Source organism: Arachis hypogaea, chromosome 1, assembly GCF_003086295.3.
Source record: "Arachis hypogaea cultivar Tifrunner chromosome 1, arahy.Tifrunner.gnm2.J5K5, whole genome shotgun sequence".
NCBI lineage: Eukaryota > Viridiplantae > Streptophyta > Magnoliopsida > Fabales > Fabaceae > Arachis > Arachis hypogaea.
The window spans coordinates 53,479,007-53,488,321 of NC_092036.1; the positions used below are offsets into that span (position 1 = coordinate 53,479,007).

The 9,315-nt window shown below is 38.7% G+C and overlaps 1 non-coding gene across 1 annotated transcript; it reads left to right on the top strand.

Annotated features, from left to right (window-relative positions):
• Positions 1–8,125: 8,125 nt before the first annotated feature.
• Positions 8,126–8,233, top strand: LOC112711639 (small nucleolar RNA R71). Its single transcript, XR_003157561.1, has one exon. It is a non-coding gene; the product is annotated as a small nucleolar RNA R71 (small nucleolar RNA).
• The last annotated feature ends 1,082 nt before the right edge of the window (positions 8,234–9,315 follow it).

Below are 9,315 nucleotides of genomic sequence, written 5' to 3' on the forward strand. Positions count from 1 at the left end.
AGTATACCAAATATTTACGGCAAGTTTACATGCAATTATCTTCATATAAAGTTGATAATTAAGATTCGTAAATGAAAATTTAGTCAAATTATCAAATTATCTAAGCTGCCGCAAAACTGATCTCCATCACTTCGCTAACCGATGTCCTTTAGGATGCAGGGATTAAATTTTGCAGCAGTTTCTATCAACCAATGGTATAACTGCTGCTAATTAGATGTATCACGTCAGATTATTTAGCGACAATTTGAAACCGCCGCAATATGTCCAATTAGGAACTTTCAACGGGCATAAATTACCACTATTTGGAGCTATTAATTTTCTTCAATTTTTTGGGGGGTGGTTACTAATCACTGCTATTTGAAACCGCACAATTTTTAAATTTATTTTTGTCTATTTATAACGCCGCTAGATCCCATTTTAAATTGCTGCAAAATATTGTATTTTACAGCACAAATCGCCACTATTTTTCTTTAAACATTAAGGTACTTTTTGTGTTACTTTTAGGGGGTTTGTGTTTTAATAGTAAAAATCTTATTTTTTTTCCTCTAAATATTTAAATCGATAGCAAAAACTTATGAAAATATAACTGCAAAACAAATTCAAATATTTATAAATATCAATAAAGTATACCAATAAAGTATATTTAAAAATAATGTATATAATCATAATCTCTATTTTTTGCTTTGTCCTTCCAAGGAATACATCCTTGCAGCGATAACTGGTAGCAGCTCCTCAGCTTGCCATTGAATTAGCTATCTCAAAACACTCTCTATTGCTTGCCTATTTATCTTCTCTACTGTTGACTACCTCATCCTCCACTTTCAATTTCTTTGCCACTACCTCTGCCTGTAGTTCAAGCAGCACCCTTTGGATCTCCTCTATTTGGACTCCATCGCCCGACTAATGTGAATTTGGACCAAAGAGTTGACTAGGAGTCAGCCCAAAATTCACACCATGCACTCTTTCAGAGTACTCTTTTTTGAGAGCTTGAGCAAGTAAATCATTTTGAGATAACACTCTAGAGAATTCATCATGTTGCTCAATTTTCACAATTCTTTCCTATAGACATAAATAAGCAAACATAAGTAATTATGGGCTAAATCATAATCGAATAGACTTTGAACACAATTTTGTAACTAAAACCAACGGAAAACAAAATGAACAATCTCAACGTAGTATTTACACCAATGGCCCGAGCTTCTTTATGGATATAGGGGCAATCACTTCGTTTTTACACCAAGTTCCATAACTTTCCTCCCTTGTAGTTACTACGGTAACAATATAGTTTATATCATTACCATATTTCACCTAAATAAAGAATATGTAGATGAAGATATACTTCAAAAAGTGAACACAAAATTTTGTTCAAATGTCTTTGTTGAGTCATAATACTGATACAACCTGCTCCTTGTATCCTTTCAAGACTTTCCTATATTTTTCAAAATTGTACTCTTGATATTTAAAAACATCACATAACTATAAGAAACTAAACATAATACTTCTAGCAGATATTTGATATTAGGGGTGTTTGGTTTGCGGTTTAGTTCAGTATTTTGAAAAAAAAAAAGTCATCTGAACAAATTATTTGTAAAACATTCAATTTGGTTTAATTCGGCTTTTTTGGTGAGGCTAACCAAACCAAACCAAACCAATTAAAATGTCCTGTTTGATTTTTATTGATTTGATTCGATTTTTCAGTTTTTATACTAATTAAGAAAAAAATAAGATGTCCTAAACTCTTGGTCATATCCATTGATTTGATTCGATTTTTCGATTTTTACACTAAGCTTTTTTTTAAACACTTGACTCCTTTTGTTCCTCATCTTCACTTGTCAATTCAACAAAATAGTAAGCTCCGCTTTCAGTCGTATACACTTGTTTTTCTTTTTCTCTTTGCGCCTCATTACACAATGCATTCTTTTCTTTGCTTTGTTCATTATTCTATATGTTTTTTCCACTAGTCTTGACCATTTTGCTACTCTCCCAGCTTGGTACCATGTTGCTGAATTTTTCCTTTAACAATTCTTTTATGTTCATTGGTGCACGAAATTGTGATCCTCAATGGCACCATCAACATGGTACGCTCAATTGCAATCTCAACTCTTTATCACAACTTCGCACAACTAACCAGCAAGTGCACTGGGTCGTCCAAGTAATAAACCTTACGTGAGTAAGGGTCGATCCCACGGAGATTGTTGGTATGAAGCAAGCTATGGTCATCTTGTAAATCTCAGTCAGGCGGATTCAAATGGTTATGGAGGATTAATGATTAAAAGATAAATAAAACATAAAATAAAGATAGAGATACTTATGTAATTCATTGGTGAGAATTTCAGATAAGCGTATGGAGATGCTTTGTCCCTTCCGTCTCTCTGCTTTCCTACTGTCTTCATCCAATCCTTCTTACTCCTTTCCATGGCAAGCTGTATGTTAGGCATCATGGTTGTCAGTGGCTACAGTCCCGTCCTCTCAGTGAAAATGTTCAACGCGCTCTGACACAGCACGGCTATTCATCTGTCGGTTCTCGATCATGTCAGAATAGAATCCAGTGATTCTTTTGCGTCTGTCACTAACGCCCCACAATCGCGAGTTTGAAGCTCGTCACAGTCATTCAATCCCTGAATCTTACTCAGAATACCACAGACAAGGTTTAGACCTTACGGATTCTCAAGAATGGCCGCCAATGGATTCTAGCTTATACCACGAAGATTCTGATTAAGGAATCCAAGAGATATACATTCAAGCCTTGTTTGCATGTAGAACGGGGGTGATTATCAGGCACGCGTTCATAAGTGAGAATGATGATGAGCGTCACATAATCATCACATTCATCATGTTCTTGGGTGCGAATGAATATCATAGAACAAGAATAAGCTGAATTGAATGGAAAATAGTAGTAATTGCATTAATACTCGAGGTACAGCAGAGCTCCACACCTTAATCTATAGTGTGTAGAAACTCCACCGTTGAAAATACATAAGTGATAATGGTGATCATTGGCTTCGGCCCCACCTTAATCTATGTGTAGAGACTTTTCTTGGAGTTAAACGCCAGCTTTTGTGCCAGTTTGGGCGTTTAACTCCCACTTCTGTGCCAGTTCCGGCGTTAAACGCCGAGAATTCTTGAGCTGATTTAGAACGCCTGTTTGGGCCATCAAATCTCGGGAAAAGTATGGACTATTATATATTACTGGAAATCTCAGGATGTCTACTTTCCAACGCAATTGAGAGCACGCCAATTGGGCTTCTGTAGCTCCAGAAAATTCACTTAGAATGCAGGGAGGTCAGAATCCAACAGCATCTGTAGTCCTTTTTCAGCCTCTGAATCATATTTTTGCTCAGGTTCCTCAATTTCAGCCAGAAAATACCTGAAATCACAGAAAAACACAAAAACTCATAGTAAAGTCCAGAAAAGTAAATTTTAAATAAAACTAATAAAAATATAATAAAAACTAACTAAAACATACTAAAAACATACTAAAAACAATGCCAAAAAGCGTATAAATTATCCGCTCATCACAACACCAAACTTAAATTGTTGCTTGTCCCCAAGCAACTGAAAATCAAATAGGATAAAAAGAAGAGAATATACAATGAATTCCAAAAATATCTATGAAGATCAGTATTAATTAGATGAGCGGGGCTTTTAGCTTTTTGCCTCTGAACAGTTTTGGCATCTCACTTTATCCTTTGAAGTTCAGAATGATTGGCTTCTATAGGAACTCAGAATCCGGATAGTGTTATTGATTTTCCTAGTTAAGTATGATGATTCTTGAACACAGCTACTTTATGAGTCTTGGCCGTGGCCCAAAGCACTCTGTTTTCCAGTATTACTACCGGATACATCCATGCCACAGACACATAACTGGGTGAACCTTTTCAGATTGTGACTCAGCTTTGCTAGAGTCCCCAATTAGAGGTGTCCAGGGTTCTTAAGTACATTCTTTTTGCTTTGGATCACGACTTTAACCGCTCAGTCTCAAGTTTTCACTTGACACCTTCACGCCACAAGCACATGGTTAGGGACAGCTTGGTTTAGCCGCTTAGGCCATGATGTTATTCCTGTAGGCCCTCCTATCCACTGATGCTCAAAGCCTTGGATCCTTTTTATTCTCCTTGCCTTTTGGTTTAAAGGGCTATTGGCTTTTTCTGCTTGCTCTCTTATTTTATTTTTTGAATTCACTACTTTTTCTTGCTTCAAGAATCATTTTTATGATTTTTCAGATCCTCAGTAACATGTCTCCTTTTTCATCATTCTTTCAAGAGCCAACAATTTTAACATTCATAAACAACAAATTCAAAAGACATATGCACTGTTCAAGCATACATTCAGAAATCAAAAGTATTGCCACCACATCAAAATAATTAATCTGTTATAAAATTCAAAATTCATGCAATTCTTCTCTTTTTCAATTAAGAACATTTTTCATTTAAGAAAGGTGATGGACTCATAGGACATTCATAACTTTAAGGCATAGACACTAAGACACTAATGATCATAAGACACAAACATAAATAAAACATAAAGCATAATTTTCGAAAAACAAAAAAATAAAGAACAAGGAGATTAAAGAATGGGTCCACCTTAGTGATGGCGGCTTGTTCTTCCTCTTGAAGATCTTATGCAGTGCTTGAGCTCCTCAATGTCTCTTCCTTGCCTTTGTTGCTCCTCTCTCATGATTCTTTGATCTTCTCTAATTTCATGGAGGAGGATGGAATGTTCTTGGTGCTCCATCCTCTTCTTAGTGATGGGCTTGTCCTCATCAATGAGGATGTCTCCCTCTATGTTAATTCCAACTGAATTACAGAGGTGAAAAATGAGATGAGGGAAGGCTAACCTTGCTAAGGTAGAGGACTTGTCCGCCACCTTATAAAGTTCTTGGGATATAACCTCATGAACTTCTACTTCCTCTCCAATCATGATGCTGTGAATCATGATAGCCCGGTCTATAGTAGCTTCGGACCGGTTGCTAGTGGGAATGATTGAGCGTTGGATAAACTCCAACCATCCCCTAGCCACGGGCTTGAGGTAATTCCTTCTCAGTTGAACCGGCTTCCCTCTTGAATCTCTCTTCCATTGAGCGCCCTCTTCACAAATGTCTATGAGGACTTGGTCCAACCTTTGATCAAAGTTGACCCTTCTAGTGTAAGGGTGTTCATCTCCTTGCATCATGGGCAAGTTGAATGCCAACCTTACATTTTCCGAATTAAAATCTAAGCATTTCCCCTGAACCATTGTAAGCCAATTCTTTGGGTCCGGGTTCACACTTTGATCATGGTTCTTGGTGATCCATGCATTGGCATAGAACTCTTGAACCATTAATATTCTGACTTGTTGAATGGGGTTGCTAAGAACTTCCCAACCTCTTCTTTGGATCTCATGTCGGATCTCCGGATATTCACTTTTTTTGAGTTTGAAAGGGACCTCGGGGATCACCTTCTTCATGGCCACAACTTCATAGAAGTGGTCTTGATGCACCCTTGAGATGAATCTTTCCATCTCCCATGACTCGGAGGTGGAAGCTTTTGCCTTCCCTTTCCTCTTTCTAGAGGTTTCTCCGGCCTTAAGTGCCATAAAGGTTATGGAAAAACAAAAAGCAACGCTTTTACCACACCAAACTTAGAAGGTTTGCTCGTCCTCGAGCAAAAGAGGAAAGAAAATAGTAGAAGAAGAGGAAATAGAGGAGATGGAGGGGTGCTTTGTGTTTCAGCCAAGGGGGAGAAGTAGTGTTTAGGTTGTGTGAAAATGAAGGGGTGAAGATGGGTTTATATAGGGGTGGAGAGGGGGGTATGGTTCGGCCATTATGGGTGGGTTTGGGAGGGAAAGTGGTTTGAATTTGAATGGTGAGGTAGGTGGGGTTTTATGAAGGATGGATGTGAATGGTGGAGAGAATGGTGGGATTTGATAGGTGAGGGATTTTTGGGGAAGAGGTATTGAGGTGATTGGTGAATGGGTGAAGAAGAGAGAGAGTGGTGGGGTAGGTGGGGATTCCGTGGGGTCTACAGATCCTGAGGTGTCAAGGATAGCTCATCCCTGCACTAAGTGACGTGTAAAATGCCCTTTCTGCCAATCCTGGCATTAAACGCCGGGCTGCTGCCCTTTTCTGGCGTTAAATGCCAGTTTGGTGCCTCTTTCTGGCGTTAAACGCCAGTCTGGTGCCCCTTTGTGGTGTTAAACGCCCAGAATGGTGCCAGACTGGGCGTTAAACGCCCATTTGCTGCCCTTACTGGCATTTAAACGGCAGCAAGCTTTTCCTCCAGGGTGTGCTGTTTTTCTTTCTTTTTTTGCTTTTTCAATTGTTTTTGTGACTTCACATGATCATGAACCTATAGAAAACATAAAATAACAATGAAAAATAGATAAATATAACATTGGGTTGCCTCCAAACAAGCGCTTCTTTAATGTCAGTAGCTTGACAGTGGGCCCTCATGGAGCCTCACAGATGTTCAGAGTAATGTTGGAACCTCCCAACACCAAACTTAGAGTTTGAATGTGGGGGTTCAACACCAAACTTAGAATTTGGTTGTGGCCTCCCAACACCAAACTTAGAGTTTGACTGTGGGGGCTCTGTTTGACTCTCTTTTGAGAGAAGCTCTTCATGCTTCCTCTCCATGGTTAAAGAGGGATATCCTTGAGCCTTAAACACAAAGGATTCTTCATTCACTTGAATGATCAATTCTCCTCTGTCAACATCAATCACAGCCTTTGCTGTGGCTAGGAAGGGTCTGCCAAGGATGATGGATTCATCCATGCACTTTCCAGTCTCTAGGACTATGAAATCAGCAGGGATGTAATGGTCTTCAACCTTTACCAGAAAATCCTCTACAAGTCCATAAGCTTATTTTCTTGAATTGTCTACCATCTCTAGTGAGATTCTTGCAGCTTGTACCTCAAAGATCCCTAGCTTCTCAATTACAGAGAGAGGCATGAGGTTTATGCTTGACCCTAGGTCACACAGAGCCTTCTCGAAGGTCATGGTGTCTAATGTACAAGGTATTGAGAACTTTCCAGGGTCCTGTCTCTTTTGAGGTAATCTCTGCCTAGTCAAGCCATCCAGTTCTTTGGTAAGCAAAGGGGGTTCGTCCTCCCAAGTCTCATTACCAAATAACTTGTCATTTAGCTTCATGATTACTCCAAGGTACTTAGCAACTTGCTCTTCAGTGACATCTTCATCCTCTTCAGAGGAAGAATACTAATCAGAGCTCATGAATGGCAGAAGTAAATCCAATAGAATCTCTATGGTCTCAGTGTGAGCCTCAGATTCCCATGGTTCCTCATTAGGGAACTCATTGGAGGCCAGTGGACGTCCATTGAGGTCTTCCTCAGTGGCGATCACTGCCTCTTTCTCCTCTCCAAATTCGGCCATGTTGATGGTCTTACACTCTCCTTTTGGATTCTCTTCTGTATTGCTTGGAAGAGTACTAGGAGGGAGTTCAGTAACTTTCTTACTCAGCTGACCCACTTGTGCCTCCAAGTTTCTAATGGAGGACCTTGTTTCAGTCATGAAACTTTGAGTGGTTTTGATTAGATCAGAGACCATGTTTGCTAAGTCAGAGTAGCTCTGCTTAGAATTCTCTGTCTGTTGCTGAGAAGATGATTGAAAAGGCTTGCCATTGCTAAACCTGTTCCTTCCACCATTATTGTTGTTGAAACCTTGTTGAGGTCTCTGTTGATCCTTTCATGAGAGATTTGGATGATTTCTCCATGAAGGATTATAGGTGTTTCCATAGGGTTCTCCCATGTAATTCACCTCTTCCATTGATGGGTTCTCATGATCATAAGCTTCTTCTTCAGATGAAGCGTCCTTAGTACTGCCTGGTGCAGCTTGCAATCCAGACAGACTTTGAGAAATCATATTGACTTGCTGAGTCAATATTTTGTTCTGATCCAATATGGCATTCAGAGTATCAATCTCAAGAACTCCTTCCTTCTGATTCGTCCCATTGTTCACAGGATTCCTTTCAGAAGTGTACATGAATTGGTTATTTGCAACCATTTCAATGAGTTCTTGAGCTTCTGCAGGCGTCTTCTTCAGATGAAGAGATCCTCCAGCAGAGCTGTCCAATGACATCTTGGATAGTTCAGACAGACCATCATAGAAGATACCTATGATGCTCCATTCAGAAAGCATGTCAGAAGGACACTTTCTGATCAATTGTTTGTATCTTTCCCAAGCTTCATAGAGGGATTCACCTTCCTTCTGTCTGAAGGTTTGGACTTCCACTCTAAGCTTACTCAATTTTTGAGGTGGAAAGAACTTTGCCAAGAAGGAATTGACTAGCTTTTCCCAAGAGTTCAGGCTTTCTTTAGGTTGTGAGTCCAACCATATCCTAGCTCTGTCTCTTACAGCAAAAGGGAATAGCATAAGTCTGTAGACCTCAGGGTCAACCCCATTGGTCTTGACAGTGTCACAGATTTGCAAGAACTCAGCTAAAAACTAATGAGGATCTTCCAATGGAAGTCCATGAAACTTGCAATTCTGTTGCATTAGAGAAACTAATTAAGGCTTAAGCTCAAAGTTGTTTGCTCCAATGGCAGGGATAGAGATGCTTCTCCCATAGAAGTCGGGAGTAGGTGCAGTAAAGTCACCCAGCACCTTCCTTGCATTGTTGGCATTGTTGTTGTTTTCGGCTGCCATGTCTTCTTCTTGTTTGAAGATTTCTGTTAGGTCCTCTACAGAGAGTAGTGCTTTAGCTTCTCTTAGCTTTCGCTTCAAGGTCCTTTCAGGTTCAGGGTCAGCCTCAACAAGAATGCTTTTGTCTTTGCTCCTGCTCATATGAAAGAGAAGAGAACAAAAAAATATGGAATCATCTATGTCACAGTATAGAGATTCCTTGAAATGTCAAAGGAAAAGAAGAATAGAAGGAGGAGGTAGAAGAAGAAGAATTCGAACTTATCAAGAGAGATAGAGTTTGAATTGTCGATAGTGGAGGAGTGTTAGTCCTTAAATAGAAGGATGTGAGAAGAGGGGAAGAATTTTCGAAAATAAATTAAAAGATTTTGAAGAAATTTTGAAAAATTGAAGAATAATTTTTCGAAAATTAAAGTTGGGAAAGAAATAAAGTAATTTTTGAAAAATATTTTGAAATTAGAAATAAAAAAGATATGATTGAAAACTATTTTGAAAAAGATGTGATTAAAAAGATATGATTGAAAAACAATTTAAAAAGATTTGATTTTTAAAATTAATGACTTGGCTAACAAGAAATTTAAAAGATATGATTCAGACATTAAACCTTTCTCAACAGAAAAGGCAACATACTTGAAATGTTGAATCAAATCATTACTTGTTAGCAAGTATTTTTGAAAAATGGA